This window comes from Branchiostoma lanceolatum, chromosome 2, assembly GCF_035083965.1.
Source record: "Branchiostoma lanceolatum isolate klBraLanc5 chromosome 2, klBraLanc5.hap2, whole genome shotgun sequence".
NCBI lineage: Eukaryota > Metazoa > Chordata > Leptocardii > Amphioxiformes > Branchiostomatidae > Branchiostoma > Branchiostoma lanceolatum.
The window spans coordinates 25448817-25472766 of record NC_089723.1 but is presented as its reverse complement, the minus strand read 5'-3'; positions in this window follow the sequence as shown (position 1 = coordinate 25472766).

The following is a 23950-nucleotide window of genomic DNA, read 5'->3' as shown; positions in this document are numbered from 1 at the left end:
TCTTGTCAGTATGCGGGTTAGTGTCAGGTGTACATATGGCCTGTAGTAGCCACCTTTATGGAGATTTCTCCATATCTCACCCCACCATATTGAATGATCCAGAAACAAGGGTTACAGTTTGTGCAGATCAGTCAGCGTTATCTTCCCGGTGGCAATGGATGTGGACATAGATTGAGGTCTTATCAATAAACCACAAGAAAGGCTTTGGGCCAGTTTATGTGGTAGAATTCTTACATCATTTTTCCCCAACTCTTTAATATTGACTTTTCAACTTTTTTTCTACAGTACAATTTCCATCAAGATAAAGTCAAGACTCAATGCCATTTGGTAAAATGATCCTAAAATTCATTTATCCAAAAAATTTTACTCATAAATGTTTTGATGTATCTTGGTAATTCATATTAATACATCATATCTTTTTTTTGTTCTAAATAAAATTCTGACATCTCATGATGAAATGTAGATCTGGTTCTAGTGTAACTTTTGAGATCAAAAGAGAAAATGTCTCAAGCCTTACAAACTAATTGTTCATGTTATTCAGTACCTTCAAACATGGCACTATTTGATAGAAGTCGCAAATGTTATAGACCAATTACTTAGTTACATTTCACTTGCAGCATATTATTTTCTGTGGGCACCTTTTTTCTCTTTCTCCCAGGTGTGCGTAAAGAACAAAAATAAGCGGTCAATGACCTGAAACCAACCTTCATACTAACCTACTCAATTTACCCACCTGCCTATCCAACTTGGCTATAGACGTGATTTAAGGTCTTTTACTCTCCCCATCCCATTTCCAGCTCTCTTCATCACTTGCCACCTTTCTCCTCTCCAGTTTCCATCATCCATCCAATCACAATTGATCAGTCCTTTCAGGAACCTTGCCAACCCAGACAATTTCAGGCTGGAAACAGATGTCTACAATCCCTATGAGGGTCCAGGATACTTCACAATACTTCTGCACATTTGTCTACTTCCAGTCCTGTATCATCCATCTGTCACTGCTTAGGAGCGTCCCTGCTGAGTTGTCTGTTGGCATCCATGTTGGAGACAAGGAAATTACATTGATACCTTGTCTTTTGGAGTTTTCTTTCTTTAATTCCAACATTAATTCTTTGTTCTTACCTTTCCACGCATTCTCTATTGCTTCTTTTTCATTACCTTTCCTTTTTCCACCTTTCTTTGATTTTTTTCCTTGTGATTTGAGTGAATTTCAAAACGAAAACTGTTATGACTGACATTATGTTCACATTTCTTTTACCTGTTACCAGTGCTGCTAAGCAACGCATGTTTGGCAAATGATAAGAAAAATACATCTACCCCTGTCCCTGGTGCTGAACAACATTAACCCCCTGTCCCTGGTGCTGAACAACATTCTCACATCCACCCCTGTCCCTGGTGCTGAACAACATTCACCCCTGTCCCTGGTGCTGAATAACATTCACACATCCACCCCTGTCCCTGGTGCCGAACAACATTCACACATCCACCCCTGTCCCTGGTGCTGAACAACATTCACACACCCACCCCTGTCCCTGGTGCCGAACAACATTCACACATCCACCCCTGTCCCTGGTGCTGAACAACATTCACACATCCACCCCTGTCCCTGGTGCCGAACAACATTCACACATCCACCCCTGTCCCTGGTGCTGAACAACATTCACACACCCACCCCTGTCCCTGGTGCCGAACAACATTCACACACCCACCCCTGTCCCTGGTGCTGAACAACATTCACACATCCACCCCTGTCCCTGGTGCCGAACAACATTCACACATCCACCCCTGTCCCTGGTGCTGAACAACATTCACACACCCACCCCTGTCCCTGGTGCCGAACAACATTCACACATCCACCCCTGTCCCTGGTGCTGAACAACATTCACACATCCACCCCTGTCCCTGGTGCCGAACAACATTCACACATCCACCCCTGTCCCTGGTGCTGAACAATATTCACACTCAATTACTGGGCACTGGTTTTTCAACTTTCCAACTTCTTTCAGCATCCGGAGGCAAGAGCAGTTTGGTAACTTAATTTCTGAATTCATTTCTACCCAACATTTTCCAGATAGTGATTATTGGCCATTTCAATACAATTTTCTTGTTTGTCTAACAGCCTGACAGAAACATGAAGGCTTCTTGGATCGATTGCAATTGAGAAAAGCATTGCACCCTGTGATGGAAGATGGCCAGCCAAGATTTATGACTTCAAAGTCTATCAAAGAAACCCATCAACTAGCAAAGGCATCTATCTCCTCACCTGCTATCGTCAGCAGGCATCTGTGGAGAGATTAGCAAAATGGTGTCCAGATAGGGCAGAAAAGCAACATTAGCAGTCGTTATTCTCTTGATGCACTCCACATTAAAGCAGCAGCTCTAACTTTCCTGACAAAGAAATCAAAGTTGCTCCTCCTAATCCCTCGTCCGTCAGCAGACGTACTTTACAACCACAAATAGGTTGCTTTTAGCTCGGGCATTGACTGTCCTGTCATAAACTTTCTATAATTTCGACATAAATTCCACAGTAAAAGTAGTTGACATCTGCAATCTCCACGACCCGCTGCGCTCTGAAACGCCATATTTCCACTCTACCTGGTGATGGATGGCTATTATGGATCCACGTGTGACCCATTACAGCTATGACCATGATGTGCATTGAATGACTGAACACGGATAAAATTTCTCACCCAAGAAATCGAAGAGCGGCAACGCTCCATGGGAAATCTCACCATGACCCATAAAAGCCCAATGAGCGTACGGGGACCGTACGTGGGGCAATCAAATACAGGTATATCACTTTCTCCACAACTTATCGATCCACAGTTTTTTTGGCGAGAGGGTGGCGCCAGGATGGTGAAGGAATATTGGTTCCGAGAAGGCGATTTAAGTGGCAGGATGTGGTTATTGGAATTGCACCAAGCGTAGAAGCTATCTAAAGACACCCGGCAACATGGTTTCTGATTCCCTTCAAGAGGTAATAGAGAAATATGGCAATCATGCCCAGTAATGGACTCAGAGACGGGCTTCTTTGAAAAGATGTATGTGCAATTCTGACCACTATTGCCAAGGGTAGTAATTTATTCACAGGGAGCAGCTCATCCGCCGCTGCTGGAGTGAGCCATAAATCTATAGTCATCCATCATGGTGGGCCAAAAATGAGATGAGGGTGATGACCATTATCAGAATGTGCCGTTTGGGTTCAACTGCAATCTCCTGGCCTCTCCCCCAGTACTTCAACCACGCGTGATGACTTCCGCACACGTCATCTTACTTCATCATTCTGTGGGCCGACCATTAGATGGCTGCAATTTCCATTTCCTGCAGACTGGAAGGGCAAGAGAGTGTAAGTCAAGCAAGGACGGCCTGGGGAAAGGCCAGAGAGGAACTCTGCAATTGCTGTGCATGGCATTTCCGGGGTTATCATTCAGCACTTTCCCATTGATCGCCGGTTCGATCGTGCCAGCTTGGGTCTGCCCGCCCAGCCAATAGGTCTATCATTATCCTGACTGCATCAATTCCCCATCCACCGTGCCCACCAAATTCATCAGGAAACTTAATTCCTCCACAACGAAAATCAAGAAGTCTCAAACTACGTCAGAAGCATGTATATACGATGCTTGACGAAGTAACCGAAGATGTTAAACATATCAGTAATAGTAACAGATATCAGTGTAATTGAGTTTTTTGTAACTGACTGTTGTTATGGTAATGCAAGCTTTCATGTGTTTTAATTGATCCCCGCTGGCCGCAGCGCCCCACGTCTGCGCCATTTTTCGCATCAATTGTCACGACACCATCATTACCACAAACAGCCAGCTTTAATTGAAGATCTACATGTAAGGTGTTACTCTTATTATCATTCATGTCAATGCCTCTGAGGCAGCGGAGCCACTATGCAATTATCTCGTCAGGTCAGGCGGGATGCTGGAGAGCACGTCTGGGCATGATAAAGGTGTTAGTACCCTTCACACTGCTGAACTTGTTATCGCCCCAGTGGCACGGAAAAGTAAAGAGTAATACCATGCATCATTCCTCTCAAGCGAAAGGAATCACCTCATGCATAACAGTACATTAAGGTGATAGAATGCACTGGGCCATAACTATTACAGGCTTGCTATCTCTGGTATCACCGAAGTACGTTATAAGGACTCTGTTTTCTTCTACAATGGCCGAGACAGCTTCAAGCAATCTTGTTTTTCGCAACATTTCTCCTTTCACTTTAGGTTACTTACTGTGCAAATGACACATCCTAACCTCGTTTATCGATCCCCTCTGGCTACTCGTGCCAATAAACCCAATAAGCCAGCTCATCAATATTTTATAGCTGAGTATTTCCAAGCTCGTGGGAGTTGGTAAATGCTGAAATCTGCCCGCTTCCCCGCGGAGCCCGCCTTGAAATTGAAGTGGGAAAATCACGTCATAGGAAGGCTATTCCGTGTTTGTAGCAATTTATATCAAACCCGCCTGCTGTTATCATTAAGACTGCTCCTCGCTGCTACCAGCCCCTGGAAATCCCTTCCTCGCTTGGTTGACTAAGCTACAAAATGCTGCATGCATGGCTACAGCCAACACAACACTTTAATTTTACGCTTAAAACTTGATTTGCCCAGGTATATTGGCTTATATCTCCTGCCTGCCTCTGACACAAAATCAATATGGAGGCATTAGAGTCTGATATAATAGGGTTTGAAGTAAGCTGCATCACTTGATGGATGCAACATGATTACAAATCTGCATTTACCAGTAATCCATCCCACTAGTGATTACTTATTAATTCAATTTTGGGAAAAATCGAAGAAGGGCACAATAATTTAACACTGATCAATACACGGCCTACTTCGTCGTGAAAAACAGATGCCCACCTTGGGGCATAACCCCAGACAGCATGGCCCGTATATCATTAATTAATATATTAATTTGGTACTGATTCCGTAGCAAGCGGGGACACCAGCGCTGCTATATCATTACATTGATTCCATCATAATCACTGCTTGGCTGATCCCCGGTGTCTTCAGAATCAGAAATGAAGCCATGGGTCACTCCACAGATTAATGTATTCCTGACATTGGAGCTTAACTTGCGTCGTAATTCTTGTTATCCGCAGAGGTCTGTGGAATTGCGAGTCTGGGTGTGCTCACAGGTAATTGTAAAAACATCAATAATAGATCCCTGTTCATTTCTCCACAGCCATGGTGTCTCCATCCATCCTTTAGAGATTGGATGCTTCCATTGTTCTTTGAACTTTGAAAGTAAAACACTTATGTAGCATCTTAGACACTGCTTGAATCCCAAGGAGTAGCTTTCGCAAGTAATCCAATAGGACACTTGTTTATATCTCATGTGATCTTTACCACAGGTAGGGAAAATCCCTCATACATGCTGCTCCCAATAGGTGTTTAAACCCCATTGACACACATCCTTGCACACCACCACTCTGGACTTAAAGAACAGAAGGTGTGGGAAGGAGATGAAGATACTTTACAGGTGTGGATTTGACACTTTTGGGATGGGACAAGGAATGCCAAGAAAATGCTGTAAGTCTTCCCAGCGTGAAGAGCTCTTCCATGGACATGGGGTCAAAAAAGGTTGCTACTGTAGGAGCCAGAGTGGAGGAATCATCTACCTACTGTACCATCATGCAAATGGCAAAATGAGAGCCCAATCCCTTGTTGGGCAATTGAGCAGAAAATGGCAAAGTGAACGATGTATGAAAAGTTAACCAACCATGAGATTAAAGAAGAAAATTACAACTGCAGCCCTCTGCAATATTGATTACCTAGGTCCAAATGGATGTGTTACGGGGGAGGGTTTCACCCCTTGTCCCATACATACAAATTGGTAGTTCGGTGGATATGCTGCCCCCTGTAGCAGACCTTTCTGAATATTAATCTCTTGTCGCTTTACGACCCCATTTGGCTACACATCTCCAAGTTATTAGAGAAATTCTCTGATGGCCTGTAAAATGTTATGAAACGGCGGAGGAATTGCTTCCCCATTTTCACCCTGACGGCCATTTGGAATAATTTACAATCCTTGCAGGATGTGTGCTGATTCCAGGGGTATTCATATTCAACGAAGGTGAGGCAGCAATGGCTTTCAGCAAATGGGTGCCAGTAAATTGCGCACGTACGCAGAAGATTAGCTAGGAACGGGTACACATCGAAGAGGTGTGATAAAATAACTGGTCGAGAAACTGCCTTGGGGGAAAATGGCATAATTTACTATCCCATGCAGTTTGGTGTGTTCTGCTTAATCACTGCTTTTACATTTCGCCGTAAGGCCATAAAGTCATTTTATAAATCCCAGGAACGTGATGCGTTTTCTACATTAGAGCTAATTTAGTACTTTCCATTCATCCATCTGCAATATAGATCCTTTCTGCTGGAAAGGCAGGGGAATTGAATTCACAACCATGTAAGATTGAATGCTCCACTTTTTTCCACTTGGGCGCCGAGGTAAATAAGGCAGCTAACATGTTAATGCTTCGCTGCCATTTTGGTTGTAAGGGCGTACGCGTGCAGATTTTATAGTTTGGATGCAGGCAAATTGCTGCGGGAATGGCTTGTTCCGTGTTAAGCAATTTGAAACCAAAGTACGTAACTAAGGATGAAAGCAGTCAATTACGCCATCTTTGTTCCAAACAGGTGTAATAGATTACTTATATTAGTTACCATAGAAACACAGAATGTATAGAAATTGTTGCCATGAGCACTAAGAGGTGCTGTCTGTATGGCCTGGAGGTGTCAAACCAGATAAGGAGAAGAAGGGGCTCATGGGACGACTAGCAATTACTACTTCTAAAGACTCACAAAATTAATTATTCATGGAGCAAGGCAGCAAATATAATCACAGCTTGTCACTGACAGCCCCTCTGGACAAGAGTTGTCCTAAATATCATCAAGAATCTCCGATAAGGCGGCAGTTTCCTCTGCCATGCCAATGCTAGGAGTATTGCAAAATGTCAAGAAAGGTCAATCTATACATCACATCTTGTCCGTTGGGACAGGAAGATGGAAAGAAAATCCATTTTATCTGGATTGGCTCACTCCTGGGTAATGGTGAAATGCAGGGACAAAATGAGCTGCATGTCACATGATAAACCCACCTGTCTGCGCTGCTCACCCACCCATGCTAAAAATGGTACCACCCACCGCAGTGAATACATGCTGTAAAGTGTGCGTTCCACTACAGACTGTCTCCCGTCCGAGATTGCCTTGTACTCAGGCTTGAGATGTTAGATATGACGATAACAATCACTCATATGGAAGGCCAAAATGGACTGCTTAAAGAACGCTGACACAAGATGCCGACACACATGGCTAGAGGGCAAACCATTAACCATTAGCACATAATGCATTCCTTTCACTATCCTGGTCCAAAGAGGATGCCACCACTCTGGTCCTGGTGCCCACCCACTCACAATTTTCTTCAGGGTTACACCAAGGGTGGACCCATCTACTGACACAATACTGTGCTGCCCCGTCATAACCCATGGTGCACACACCGAGCTGAAGGGAGAACTGAATAGAAATGTGTAGAGGAAAAAAAGGACCAACCTTGAATGGACCAGGGCAACCACAGAACGCCATTGTATATTTATGGAGTCTAAATGCAAATAACATCGAATGTACCACCCTTACCTTGCCAAGGGGTGGGGAAACATATAACATTCTCAATCTAAAGATTTCAATCTGCAAATAGATATCTAATAAACTCTGCAGTACAAAGTTGACAGAGGTATTGTAACTGCACTGCCCTGAACCACCTTTGCTGGAAAGTAATTCTCAGTTGGCCCTTACCAATCCATCTGTCGATAAGTCACAAATAATTTAAATTGCCAGGAGACTGAATAAATGTTACATGGGAAAGTACAAGGCTCTGTGCTTAATTATCTGCCTGCCTAATGAGACTGCAGATATCTCCAATACTGTTATCGAGTCTGCCTAAGGAGCCCTGCAGCGAATAAATCAACACTGTAATCGAATTGCCGCTCAATTGTGAGAAGAGATTGTGCCCGGACAAAGGGACGCTAGCCAAATCCAGGGATGAGTAAAGCAGGTACAATACGTATTGATTATCTGGTAATTGTGTAAGTATTAACTGGGAGACTATCTATTACAGACAGGACCTTCTGCTCCGTTCTAGATGAATATTACAATCTCGTCTCAGGAGAGAACTGATGGATTCTGGGTACAGGTGAGAGACAAGTGAGGGATAATCATTTGAAAGGCGCAGACTTAAGTCAGTTAAGGTTGGGCAAAATTCAATTTACCCTGCTGGAGTCTAATCTGCATATCAAAGGCCCCTGGGACATCAGTAGATTATGATCTTAGTCCAGGGTTTTTGGAAATAAAGAGGTGTAATCTATTTTCTGATAGCATGTTAATATCTACATCTGGAAGTGGCCTAACATATATAACAGGTGGTCAACTACTGCAGTCTTCAAGAGGTACCTTAAAAATCTTGTAAGGAGTTGTGAGACACATGCAGCTGGTAAGGCAAAACGGCCAGTCTGAACAATGATAGGCATGATAAATGGATGGTCAGGCTTGGGCTTTACAAAATAGTTGTTGCATGAAGAATACATTAGTTATGGGTGTTTAAAGCAATTTCCACACAACTTCTTTCTGGTACACAACACTTAACCATCAAATCTTTCACCACACCCTTGCAAATGTTCTACATCTTCATGGTCTTTGTAAAAAGTGCCGGGATACAAACGAGAAATGGAAGATAGACAAAATACCAAATCTAGTCACCTTCAGCATAGTAAAGGTACTTGATATGTGTGCGCCATGACAATCAGCCATGGTAATGATGCAGACAATGGCTGAAATTACCTGGGCTCAAGCTCCCTGAACCTTTCTATGCCCTGGAGCACCGCCCCTTATCTTTCTCACTCCTTGTTTTGCACAGGAGATAAGCTAATTCCGCCCACCTCTACAGAGGGCCTTTCTGCTCTCCCCCCAAGCAGTGATAATTGCCTATTGAACAGTTGAGTGTACCAGCCAGAGGCTTCGCATTCACATTCAAACAAGGCTGCTGCGACAATAGCAGCTGTTTTCTACAAACTGTCAACCTTTTCAGACCTCCTCAGCACCAATGATAATTACATCCTTTCTGAGTGGAAGAGTGAGCCTACTGTTTTGTGTGCGCAGATGTGCTCATGGAAGATTAAATCCCTTCATGGCCAATAGATTAGGAGCATTTCACGCCATACAGTCCATTCATGCTAACAATTGATATCCAAATTGGGAGAGAGAAGTACACAAACTATATGCACATCTGTACACAAAAGATATACTAGTACACTGGGGGCAAGGAAACAGCCTTTGGGGGGGTTCGATCTTGTGCATAAAAGAGGGGAGGAGTTAAAGAACATTGGGAGGAGCATCAGGGATTAAAGAGCAAATTAGAGGATAATGCCACTTAAAGCTAAAGAACTCAAGGAAAAAAGTGTGCCCAATAGCAATCAAATGTAAAATATTACATCACTTTTTAAACAAATCCAGTAATATTTTCTTTTCTCTTGACAGGACTTTGTCTTTGAAAAAAAGCGAAATCTTTTTTTTCTGGCATCAAATTATAGTCTCCATGCTTCAGAGATGTGGGTAATAACATGGGCTGCCGCTACACAAGTACTATTCTAAAACATGTGGGCTGCCACTTCACAAGCTCTATTCTTAATCTTTTCAACTTTTTGTCCTTCAAGTATTTCTAGGCCTATTTGACAAAGCAACTCGAAGCGACAGAATAAGTTCTGGAGTGAAAGAAAAACAAGCTCTATCTTCCCCTCAAGAAATAATTTGAACCTCTTCACATCCCCAGGGCAATCAGGGCTCACTTTGAAAGAAGGATAAGATGCTCCTCAGGGGAAAAACCTTGACAGCAAGTGTCTGATGAGTTCGTAAGAAAGCTATTAAACAGTAATTGTAAGTCTTGACATAAAGCATGCCAAAGATAGTCAAGTACTACCTGTCAGTAACCTGCCATACAATAATGATATTAATGCACAAGATGACGCTATTATTCAGTGGAAGAGAAGGGGTCCTTACATATCACAGAGCATGTACCGGTAGACCCATTAAAATACAAAAGTGATGGATATTCCATTTTATGTGTGTGTGTGTGTGTGTGTGTGTGTGTGTGTGTGTGTGTGTGTGTGTGTGTGTGTGTGTGTGTGCGCATGGTTCTTGCTACAAAGGAAGGACAGATGGAACAATCCAAGACTTGCGCTAATCCTGAAAAAATAGCATGAGTGAAGATATGAAACAATTTTAAGTAGTCTTATACAAATGGGGATATGTTAAGTCTTCACTACTGATACTTACAAATCAGTACAAATGTATTAACTGAAACAGTGTAATGATTATCCGGCAAACGATTGTGGGAGAAAAGGTAATGTCTAATGAAAAGAAAGTGACAAAATGATGCTGTCCTTTCTGAGTATTCACCATATTTCCTGCCATCAAAGTGATGGTAAGTGAAGGGAGGAGTCATTGTTGAATGGAGAAATTTTTTTTCAAGTTTTTAAATCCTACATTACTGTTAATGAGGAGCTGTCAAAACTCAACTATCTCCTGACTTCCATATTTGAATATCAGATTGTACCTGTGATAAAAAAGCCTCCGGTTGCTCAATGTTTTCTCTTTGGTGTTATTTTTGCTAAAAGTATGGATTCATTATGTTTCTTTGTTGCCCAAATAATGTCAGTTTCTTATGTCAGTCTTATTTTTTGCTTGGGATAGTGATAACCAGTTTCATCACTATCATTTATACAATATACAAACAGTGCTATTATAACTTCCTAGCAAGTTTATAGTGACTCCATATTACAGAGTATACAGTGTATATGGACAACTGAAAATGTGCAGACAATGAACGAGAATCATATAAACAAGAAATAAAAGCACACAACTGATAAGCAATAACAAAATCAGGCTACACTTTGTCTCATACCATAGAAGGCACAAGGTAATATTTGTATAAAAACATAATCACATTTCTGTGTAAAAAAATACCTGATTTCGTCATAACAATGGATCATCCACCAACATATAAACTATCAAATGTAGAACTAAATAAGATTATTTTAAGACTATGTTTGCTTTAACAGTTGTGGAGTAAGATACAAAATCTATTTAGAAACATTGCCTTAGGTAATAACAACAACATAAGAAGCAATATCAGTACTGTAACATAGTTTTCTCCAGACAAATATGCAATTTCTTGAAATGATATGCATTAAATTTCAGTCAGGCAGACTAATTTGTTTCTGTGTAACAACTTTTGTTTTAATAAGAACTCTTTTTGTTCATCCTATATGTATAAAACTCCATAATTCATCAAGTATATTTCATAGTATAACGTTACAACAAACACATAAGGTGAGGGACAAAAATTTTACAAACTAGAGAAGAAAGCAAGACATTTATAACGTTACATCATATTGATAAGAATATGATACTTTATAAGAAAATGTAACATGTTTCCTACAGACTTTTCTGATCAACTATGCTTCTTAACCTTTAGCATACTGAAGTAGCCATTTGGCACCCCATTCTCTATTGGTTACAGAGTTAGGCAGCAGGGAGAAGGTTAACTGTAACAATGTAAGATAGATGAAAATTCAATTTTTACCTTTAATCAACCAACTGATTAGTCTGGTATATAGCACTGTACAGTTAGGACTTCCCAACTGCCACTGCCCAATGTACAGCATAGAGCGACCATTGGGGGGCAGGCTAAAGCTGTACAAGACTGGATATGAGGCTATCAGATAATAAAACACTATGGATTAATCATGCCTGGTGCACTGTTAGGTATCTCCGGGCAGATGCTGTGGCAAACATAACATTTTCTGACAGCCTCTTTTCCGAAAAAAATTCACCAAAAGAAAACACAATGCATAATGTTGGCTGTAGGAAGTAGGATATGTCAAAGTAATGTTATTCATACTTATACATTGTTTAATGTTTGTATCCATTTGTATCTTGTAATGCCAGGCTGCAATACAGGAGATTCCTACACAATATCATGAATGTGCAAATATTCTGCATTGGTCTGACATTTTGCCAGCAAAGCCATCACAAATACGTATTTCAGAATGCATTATGTCCTGCCATGATGACATAATGCTTAAATGCCATCAAATTGCTATTGATGATGCTAATGATTGACAAAACATAAGTAAATACATACAGGCAACATTTGCAGATAATTACATTCCTCAATGGCAGGCTACAGGATACACAGGATAATAAAAATAAAATAAAATATCCTTTGGCCTATCCTCTTTCCCTCTGGAATTTCTCCAATCACAATACATGTACAACTGTATACATTTGATTCATCATCATACTTCAAAAACTTACACCAAATTGAGTTAACCTGCACTGGTACACCCATAAAACCCCTCCCTCTCCCCGAAGTAAACAGTTTGAAACCTAACAGTAATCCATAATCACACACGATCCACAGCGGGGAACAAAATCGTTGAATGCAATCAGCATCAGCCGGCAGCGCGCCTGGTGCCCAAATTTGACTTTTCAATTATCTGACATCTTTCTGCCGTAACCCAATTGCCAATGCAACAAGCTGGCTGATCAATAATTATTACCTCTGACTACATACCATTAAAAACATTAGCCAGGGATTTGGATGGCCCTGTCTTCTACTTCTTACTTTCAATTACAACTGGCTTATGACTGGCATTACCGTAAATTATATCCAAGATAACTGGGCGTTATTGTGTCCATTAACGTTCCCTTCACTTTGCTAGGCATGAATAGACGTCGTCTGTTGCAGGGCATAAAATCCCCCTTAAACTGGTCAAGGCTCAGCGATCTAATGCAACCATATGTCTATGACTTTTAAAAGGAATATAATCTATCACTACCTTTATTACTCTTGATTGGTTTTCTGCTAACGTAGACTGTTAAAAGGTGATTTGTGATTGTTGGAATGTAAATGTAATTAAGAAGTTTATTACAACATGGCATCCATGACACTGGAAATCTTCTTAATGCACACGCAGAATCGCCATGAATCATACAACACGACTTTCTGCATCACCATAATAACAGGGAGAGTTAGCCAAGTCTGTCATGAAATTTGCAAAAAGGGCACGTTCACGCAAGAAAGCCAAAGTAGAACATAACGGGCCACAAATGATCCGTGACGCAGCACAGGCAGTTAATTTTCCAGCAGCGGTTAAAATGTACTCCCTGTTGAAAGTAGACCTGTGAATTTATAGAGCAATTTGTATGTAAATGTGCCCAAAATGGTCCCTAAAGTTGTGGGCAACATGTGACTGTAATGTCTTATGAAGGGGCGCTATTGGTATTCAGGTGGAGCAATGGAGTAGTAACTGGGAGGTGGCAATAGAGATGTGGGCTTGCCGGAAAATGTGGCAGAGAGTGATAGAAGCATCAAGGTTCACAAGGTGATGGACTGACACACAACTTTCTCCATCCTCCTATCTCTCCCCATCAGTGCATCACGGGGAACGTCTCAACAGTCTGGATCTTCTTCTAGTCAATCTCATGTTTGACAAGAATATTGAAGTCCAGTGGTTGCATCTTCACTGTTAATAGAGTCAGTACGAATTTAACTGTTAGTACAAATTACACTATCCAACAGGACTTTTTCTGCTTACGCTGGTATTAACAGTGGCAGAAGTCAGCTGTATCATCACACACCGACTACACTCATAGCTAGGCAGTAGTGTCTGACAAGTTAGGTAGAATTTTGTTTGTAAAAGAGATTATTCTGAGACCTGCAGAGGGATGAACAAGATTACTGTAAATCAATTAGTGGTGTGAAGAAGATCAATGTAAATCAATAGATTCAAATGTTCACGAGGGTTAGCTTTTGAACTGCATGCATAATGCTTTACCAATTATTCTTTACTTGTAACATCAATAAATTGTTTCCCCACAAATATTGTCCACAGAAATCTCACACTGTGCTGTAAATCTATTTTTTTCCTTTTTTGCTGTCATTTTTAACATTTTACCGAAAGTGACATTTTGTAGCACCCGGTAGTAATGGTGTTCAACAGCATAAAATTTGTTCCATTTAAACTTTAACTTCAAATGCCACTTGGAAAAAAACAGCCGTCGTCCCTGCTCAAATGGAACAAATTTTATGCCCTCCATTCTGCATGGTCATTACAACTTGAATCACATCCTGACTTGTGTGACTGGGGAATCATAAAGGGAATATTTGCCTCCATACATGATCCCACACCATGCGTGAAATTTCCTTATCTCCTCCCGGCACACTGAATCATCACAAATTTATGACTGGAAATCTTTTGCCCGTTTAGTTCAGGTTCACTTGCATATTGTGCGTAGTAGGATTAATGGCTTCCAATCAAATTGTTATCGATTTTGGCCCAAGAATGCAGCAATTGGCTGGCTTGCAGCCAATCAGACCCATTGAGAGACAGATTAAAATAAAGCTGTCATGTATTTCTCTTTGTTTAGCATGTATGCAATCTCAATACTACGTTTAGTTTTGTAAGGAACCTAAAAGCCTTGACCCTAGCATGCAACATAGTTTGAAAAAGGGTAACCAATAGGTACAGCTGTTTTTATAAAAATCTATCCCAATGTTAATAGATACATAAGTTCAAGGTCAACATACATTTTTTACAACAATTTTGGTAATATGTTACCATCAGCCAATGGGGACCAAGACAGCTGTACATCTATTGATTTTAAATTTTTTATTAAAAATTCAATTTGCTGAACATATTTTTGTACCTCTGAGACCTCTGCCTCAAGGGACAGGTTAGCACTGCTTTGAAATGGGGAACTTCTGCTATATGACTGATTGGCAAAAAATGTGGTGAAAACAGGTTGGATCGTTAGCTGACAGGAATAGTCTTTTCTTGGAAATATCTGTAGGTGAAATGCCACCAGACTTCCCATGTAACCTTACAGGGGTATCAACGATTGTCGAAGCAGGTGGCTAGACTAGACATGTAGGTGGCAGGCTCATGAAGATCCCCCTAATGACACCCATAAAAACAGGTGGTGACATTAGTGGCAATCAGTCTCAGTAGGCAATTTCTCCACCTGCAGTTTAATTCTTGTTATCAATGGCCTACACAACATACTGGAATTTAAAAAGATATAATTATTCTAAAATGGGTACATACATCACTTACAAGATACTGTAAATGCATTTAAGTTCATGTGGTTTTTATTTCGTGCTAAGGTGAAAATGGAGTGTTGAGTGTTGGCAGTGGTTTTAAGTTTGCGGCAGCGCTGTAGTCACATACTGCTACAGTATTGGACAAAAATGTTCCCGGTGGTTTTAAGTTCACAGTAAACCGGTCGCCGAGAATACCGCGAACATAAAACCGCCGCAAACATTTCTGTATTTACAGTAGTTAGTAATACATAAAGCTGTAACCTACTAATCTGACTAACTAACTCAGTGCCATGTCTAGTTCAGTCAGCTAACATTGAATTCTGCATAAGTCTGTGGACAAAAGAAATTAAATTGTGAAGTGTCCAGTTGATTGAAAGACAAAAGACTCTTTTATCACCAATCAAAGTTTATTTCAACCAATAAAGTTCCCTGGGCAAAGTTAACAGCATAGCTCCTCAGTTAGCATTCCTGGCAAACTTGAGTCCAGCAGCATGTGTCAGGGGAGCAGTGACTGATGCCGGACCTACACCCAGTAAATGGATGGTGTGGTGCTGGCAAAACCTGCCTGTCACACCTGGACCATGTCCTCCCTTGCCATCTTCCATTCCCCTAAATCAATTAGCTGCCATGATGGACCCAGCTGAAAGTCAGGGGACTGTGCCTTGCCCATTTGATACCATTAGACAGCTAAATGTCCCCACATGATAACCTTTAAAATGACATGTTAAGTAATAAATCACATTAGAGAATAATGATTCCCATTAGAGGAGGTGTGTCCAGATCAAATAGCAGAAAATGTCACAGGGACAGGCTATCATTCCCCACAGCAGGTCACCCAGACTCCAGTAATCAATGATACTTTTACCTCATCTACATAAGCTTTGAAGGGAGTATCATGCAAATTTTAACAAAATGCCCAAAATATGGCTTCTGAGTATCCCGTTTACTACTGTATATAACACACTGTATCAATCTGATGAGGTCCCATCAGCATGCTTTCTCCTGTCTTGTTCGCCATCAATACTTTTCATTTTGGTACCAATTTGTCATTTCTCAGCCTTTTCACAGGGCAAACTTTTTTTCTTGGTTGATGGCATTTCAAAAACTTTCCTTGACTTCTGCTACTATGTGGTTTAAGTTTCTCTGCAAAGTTGTTACATTCATTCAATAATGTTAGTGCTCATAGTGCTGTAAGATGAAAGTGTATATCAACAACGATGTACAAGCTACATAAGCCTTTGGTGACCTACTGGTATTTTTCAAAAGTAAGTAACTGTTTTATGTACTTAACTTGAGAAAGACAAATGAGAAGAAGTTGCTGACTTATTTGCTGGTAAATCGTACTTGTTATTGCTTTGCCAGGCCTTCAGCTACCTCTAGCCATTACAGAACATGTAGTAATAAGTACAAAAGGTCATACTGATCTAATATATGCACAAGGGACTTGTGGCTTACATGAGGAATATTTGCACTGATCTATGACTCTAATTAGAGCTATATGCTAATGAGACCAGTGATGAACAGCTTCATTTTCCTATCCTGACACTGGCAATCAAGAACTTTGGACTGCTTTGAAATTACAGCATGGATAAATCTTGGTTGCATGGATTCGTAATGGCTGTGGGATTACTTCAGTGAGCACTCATTTTCAAAATTTTAGATACATTTCTTATATAGAAGCTTCAAAATATCCAATCCAGGCTATATCAACAGAGATGATGGCCATTCTATAATATCTACCACATGCTGATACGTCATTTCTTCTAATAACATTGCCAATATTTGCTTGAATGTGAGTTGTTCTTGGGATTAGGTCTAATCTGCACCCCCCCCCTCCTCATTAGTGTTAGCCCTGCTGTCAACCATTTTGCCTGGGTGGTGGTCACATGGCTCACATGTCTCCCTCCCTCCCCCATTATGCATTTAGCACACAACCAATCCATCATACAATCAGCCATTTTCCCTTGGAGATGTAATGAAGAAATAAATTATTCACCCTGTGCTTAATTGGCAAAGAAATACATAATTCAATTGGAAGGCAGATACATCTGCTAGAATAGCAAAGGGGATAGCTGGCTTTGTGGAAAATTGCCTGAACAAATAAATGGGTCTCTGGCGTTCAGGCATAAATGATTTCAAGATAAATATGCCTAGACTATAAACTACATTCCATTGCTACCCGTGTCCCTTTGCGATATGTTTATCTGCACTTTTATTACATGCAGCTCTGCTTTTCAAGCCATCCATTAAGAAAAAGATGAAAGTCCACAAAGAAATGATGAATCATGCTGGATTAACAGCAGGGACTTTAATGTCCTTTTTACAGTCTTTTGGGCAATTTGGTGCCCTATTCTTTTGGAGTTATGACGTGAGGTTTTATGTGAATGAATAATGTATACGTTGGCATTATCCTATAAGCCTCCTGAGCCACAGTCTATGGGAAAGAATTAGTGAACCTCTAGGGAGATATTGATTTTTAAACTAATACCACCAGATATGGGAAGGCAGCAATAAGATTACTGACAAGAGGGACAAAAGCCACCCAAGGGCATAGCTAAGTGTGCATGATGACAATAACATGATGAAAGTGTAACCTAAGTAGGATTGACATCCTTTCATAACTAAAGCTGAAAACTTTCCACTACATGCTTGGCAGTCCAACGCAAATATTTGTGCATATTCATTGTCCCCTGGCATTATAGACAAGTTTGCCGATATTTGGATTTTGAAAAGAAGAATTGATAGACATCTCTGTATTCAAAATTGAAGATAGATTTGGAATCAACATTTCCCCCTAGATTACAGGGTTCCAACAACGGGTACCAACAAGCATTTTATAGTGAAGTGCCCCCTTGCAGGATACCGTGCATGACAGGATACGGTTTTATGACATGACATGCCTTCCAGCAAAGATACATCCCGGTATAATATTGCAGGAAGAGAATCTTGCTCCCAGGATATGGAGGGTACAGAAATTGCATAAACATGTGCTGCTTATCGCCCATTTCCTCTGGGCCTGTGTACAATAGTGTGATAAAATCAGTTGAGGTTTCAGTATCAGTGGAAACACACTTCACCCCAGGGTGGAGCAAGTCACTGCATGGGCTTTGATTGACGGGTTAGTTTCCACGTATACCTTTAGAAGCAGATGCCTTTATTCATCATTTATTGCCCAGCAGCGGAATCCGTCCCTTTGTAGGCCTCTTTTGATACACATCACAGCATACCAGCCAGGATGAAATCATGGATGAAAGCCAACGTATACGGGGTCCTAGATGAAATTAGCGTAGTTCCATTGAAAACATTTTGTACAATAAATCCTCTGGCTCCCTGGAAATAAACCATCAAAAGATTCTTCAGCAGGGATATAAGCTGATGTTCTCCATTTCATTCTCCATATAACACATTAGCCTTGTTAAACATGAAGGCGCTTACATTTCCTGAGGGCTTTTCATATCGGAAAGTCGTGTTTGATAAGATAGTGACTCTCATTTTTGCAATGATACATTTTGGCTTACAGAACATCCTGATCTCATTCAAAGCAATACAAGCCAGTCAAAAAGCGTAGCTTTTGCAAAATTTTTTTGGCAAAGGTTTTTTTACCATATTATATCAAAATCATGTGAATAACCAAAAGCAATGCTCCGATAACATGAAAATATGATCTTCATTACAAAGTAACTTTTACAAAACACAATTTGTCATTTTGGGCAAAATTAAGGGAAAAACATTTTTGTCCTATATTTGATTAATGTGTATTCATCTAATGTACCAGTAAAGCAAAGGTGAGGTCCTGATCAATAATCACTAACAGCTGGATACATTTTGGTAATAAATTCATGACTCTTTTAATTAAGCACCTATACTTGTAGTACCATCAAATATGAGAAAAATTTTCATTCATGCAAATGAGGCTATCATTTCCATTACCTTATATACATGACAAATGTTATATCCATGTGGAGTACATTATACAGGTCATTAACGACTCATAGCCCAACCAACTAGGAAAATAACCACTGACTGATCAACTTACCAACCAACCATAATCAGTTGTCTGATTCAGATAATGTAAACACACAGAGGTAATACTCTGATTAGTCATGGTCCATTGGGCATTGGATGGGAGGAAGAACATGAGCCAATAAATGGACAAATATTGTAAACTCCAATGACATGGCATATCATTATTACTGACAATAATGAGATACCAGTAACTAATTGTGCTGGCTCCGTTTTTAATGTCTGAAGACAATCAACAAAATTTAATGATTTGCTGTCGCAAACGACAGTGCCAATCTCAGCTAGCACAGCAACATGGCTCCACAATAATGAATGGATATAATTAATACCTGTTGTTAGTAAATCATGGGGAAAATATAATTTCAACATGGTTTTTGTGCCGGTTCAGCATGAATTGATTCCCATGATCTTAAATGTTTTGACATTTTTCGTAAATACCACAGATTCGGCTTGCATGATTGAATTACATACAAGTAAGTGTTGATGGCTTTTTGGTCATGCTTTACATAAACATTCACTTCAGAATAATAAATGGTGCAGTGTCATATCTGCTTCATGGGGATACGAGCATTAATGCAAGCTGTGTTATTTCATAAAGATTACATTATTCGAACAATTTCAATCCTAGGATTTTCAGTAATCCTAGACACAGCCAATCCTGCCAATGTCGTGCAGAAGTTTGTGTTTAGCCAAGCAAACCAACCTTGTCGGAGTCAGTGTAATGACTTGGAAAAGGCCAGGATAGGATGTCAGGCGGCAAAGCCTTGGTGAGGATATCGACCTAAGCCAGCACCGCCATCCGAAAACAAACAGAAAGCCTGACTGCTTAGCAGACAACATGGCCATGAAAGAGAGATCACAGGCTACCAAGCATTCCACACAAGTGGACCTGAAAGGGTGTTCTTTATTGTGGTTAACCACCCCAAACAACCAACACGTCCTGGTGGGTCCGGTGTCGGCATCAAACAGGGGCAGAAAGCACCTGTCTGTAAACCCTGCTTCTGGCAACAAATTATCCTGACAGTGTTTTGCGTCAACAGCGGCCGGGGCTGAAAGGTTTTTGTGCAGGACTTGAACGTTGCCAACCGTCAATTGTTGTCTAAAACCCTGGCACAATGCCAGTCCCTCTCAGGGAATACTAAATGCTTGAGCACCTGTACTCTATACTCTACCCCCAGGTGGGACGTAGTTATCTTCTCAGATTGTCATTTCACAGGTAAGCGGACACCCTGTGGCAGGGTTGGCTGAGTTCGTGCAGCCCTGAACTTGAGTGAGGATGCACACCTGCTCAGGTGAGTGTTGTGGAAACAGCACACCTGAGGGAACAGACACAATGAGCAGACATCTTCCAAGTCACCCCTCATCACCAGCCACAGAGGGGTACAGATGTCTGCTGAGTGTACACACACATACACACACAATAGCCTACCCACTGTATGTCAACATGCTGAAAGGACACTGAACTTGTCTGTGAACACAAAAACACTGCTCCGGTAACAGATTTTGGCCTGCAAATTAACTGCCTTGATTCTTCAGTCTTGAAGTGTTCTTCCATTACCTTCAAAAGCAGCATTTTTCTCTTCTTAATAGCTTTTCAGGAAGTCTTTAATAAAAGCCTCTGATGTTTTGGCCCAAAAGTAACAGAGGACATGCAAAGTGTGATTCCATTTTTTAACATATTGTACAATTGTAACACATTAAAGACTGCATGTTGAAAGAAATGCCACCTAATTCAAATAATTGCACTGATTTTAGATAAAATCCAAAACATTAAATTGTACAAAGGTAGCGCATATATAGTTTCCCACGATACAGAACCACATGTGAATCTCAAGTAGAAAATCATACTTGTGTTCAGTTTTTATTGAAATTATTCCATGGCTGCAGTGTTATACATGATGCTTTGAGACCCTGAAGCAAGGATATAACCTTACAACCCCCATATCTGCATAGATGATCATCCCTAGCTGCACAGCCACCTCTGCAAGCCCCTGAGTGCCCAAATACAGAGGATTACTGTCAAACCTTTAAGACTTTGAAAATGATAAATGGAGGTCCATCAACTTCGCCTTGTGTCATGGACGCATATAATGGTCTTTTGTACCAGCATTTAACACCTATGATTACACCACTTAGTCTGAATTATGGGCCCCACGGTAGAGCAATGTAATGGTCATTATGATCTTGACTATGACACTAAACGTGCTTTGATGAACAATTTTCTACTACGTGTACTTGTTCGCAATGGACCAAGTGTTCCTCATTGTAGAATGATGAATTTAGTTCACCTGCCCCATCTTGTCTACAGGTAAAGGAAAGTACAGATCAAATGATGCCATAATGAGTGTTATATCTGCAGGTGAATTTCCGTTCCACACTGCCTCCACGGTTTTTCTATTTCTATTCATGGTGGTGCGGGTGATTTTTCAAGCGTACCCAGATGTCAGATGAGTGCCTGCCTATCTGACCGTTGCACAAAGTGTAGCTGCATCAACCGTGAGGCGAGGTCAGTCTTGGGGGGCAGCGAGAACCAGAATATGAATGTGCAATCCCCACAGGGCGGCACCAGCTGTAGAGATTACCTTTTTAATGCATAAGTGAGACAGAGAAAAGCAGATAGCGGGGATTATCGCACGACGGAGTGGCGCATTACCCAAACACGGCACGACGGAAGGAAAGCGCTTTTTCCCTATCGGTTCATCTGGATGCACTCCGCTGGGTCTGTTTCCAATGGCTGGGCTGATTAAAACTGATAACAGTAACAAGATTTGGGAATGGTTCCCCATTATTTGGTGCCACTGTAATATTCCGCGCCAAGATAAGCCCAGGTTTGATATTTAATTCACATCCTATTTGGCGCAGGGTGATGGGCATTCCCACTTGCCCTCTGCTTATCTCCATGCAGGCAGAATCAAACCACTAAGCTGACACTCGACTCCCCAGAGTACTTTGCCTGCATTTCACATTCATAGCAAGGGATGTAAAAGCCTTATTTTCGTCAGCAAATCTTCCTAGACAAGACTCAATTACTTCCTCTTAGTCTGCATTCAAGGACAAAATGTGCTGCTGAAATTTCAGCTTGGAGAAGTGAAGAGGATTACAGAGACTGGGCCCCGCAAAACAACCTTCTGTTACCGTAGGAAGCACAATATACACATTATTTCACGCCCAGCTGGCCGCCAAATGCAAGCCGAGAGGAAGCGCCAGAGGGGTGCGTTATTACGTGATTAAACCTGTATAATTTTGCAGGTTTTTCCATGTATTTCACACCCTGATGCATTTGACATACAATCATGAGACCCTGTCCCCCAAGGGTCTGGGCAATCGCCCAGGGATAATGAACGGTATATACAATACATGCGAGCCCATGCGTGCAGAAAGCTTTTTGCGGCAGCGACTGTTGCGCTTGACTGGAATCTCATACAAGGTTCCACAATCGATGTGACAGTCCAGGCACCCAGAAAGGTCCCCGGGGACCAGCGCCACTGGTGACAGAGCCATCCGGGATGGGGGCGTGATTCATCAATGTAACAGGCGCGCTGGGTCGACTTGTCTCATTCCAAAGAGGTGGCGCTCCAACTAGGGAATCGTAACTGAACTTGGACTCTGGGGAGATGAATTGGCCACAAGCCTGAATACGACTAAGACAAAAGAGCCGAGAGATCATGTGACATCCCAGCCCCTGGGACCACACGTAACAATTAGTGGTGCAGTTCTTTACAGGCCACTAAATACCCTATCTGCCTCCCAACAATATATAATTCCGCTGGTGGATTGGAAACATCTCCCGCCTATCAGTCACGGCAGGAATGTTAACTGTTACACTGATGACCAGACATGACCAGAATGCCAATAACACATCAGTCAATGGAAACGGTACAAAGCATGCTGCGTGGGGAGTGGTTACAGGGTTTAATTAATAGGCAGAGGAAGAGGGACAGGGAGATTGCAATGTACAGTTTTCCAGAACAATTCCCAGCACAGCTTTTGAGTGTGGCAGGGCAATAAAGCAACACAACTCAACTACTAACAGGGGACTGGGAAAGAAGTATGGAGTTACATCAGAAATGTGCACGTTGACTGTTTTGTTTCCATTGGTTTTCAATACATATGGCATAAAAAGATGCCCTGCCACCTGTCATGCCATCATCACATAATTGATGACATCACCTCATCAAAAATGTCATTTATCATGAAAATAGCCTCATTGATGTGGCTTCCTCTGACACAAAAGAAATTCGTTCAAGTTTTTGTACACAAAACACCATACATAAAATCCTCTATAAGTAAGAGGCTATAAACCTTTTTTTAACTGCTTTGATGGACTTCAGCATAACAAATCTGGAAGTACATGTATAGCAGCCAAAGCTGTTACAGGGACAGAGGTGACCAAAGCAAGCCTAAGATGTCAGTTCTGCTCTCCTGAATAAAAGGAACTAATATGTCTGACAGACTGGCATTACCAAACAGGCCTGTTGAGAACAACTACACCTGGCTGACTAAATTGTCAGAGCAGTGATTTCTGGTTGCCATAACAACCATGTAGCTGTTACCATGACGACAGCAAACCAAATCTTTACGGGAAGAAAAACTCTGTACAAACAACTGCAGAACAAAATAATAATTATATTGTATGCAATGATAATTGCTTTCCAACATCAAATCTGCTGTAGCAGCTCCACTTTTATGTCTTGAAATCATTGTATATAATTGAGTACCATCCTAATACCGGGTTTGTGCTTGAGTGGGTGGGTGCATCCGT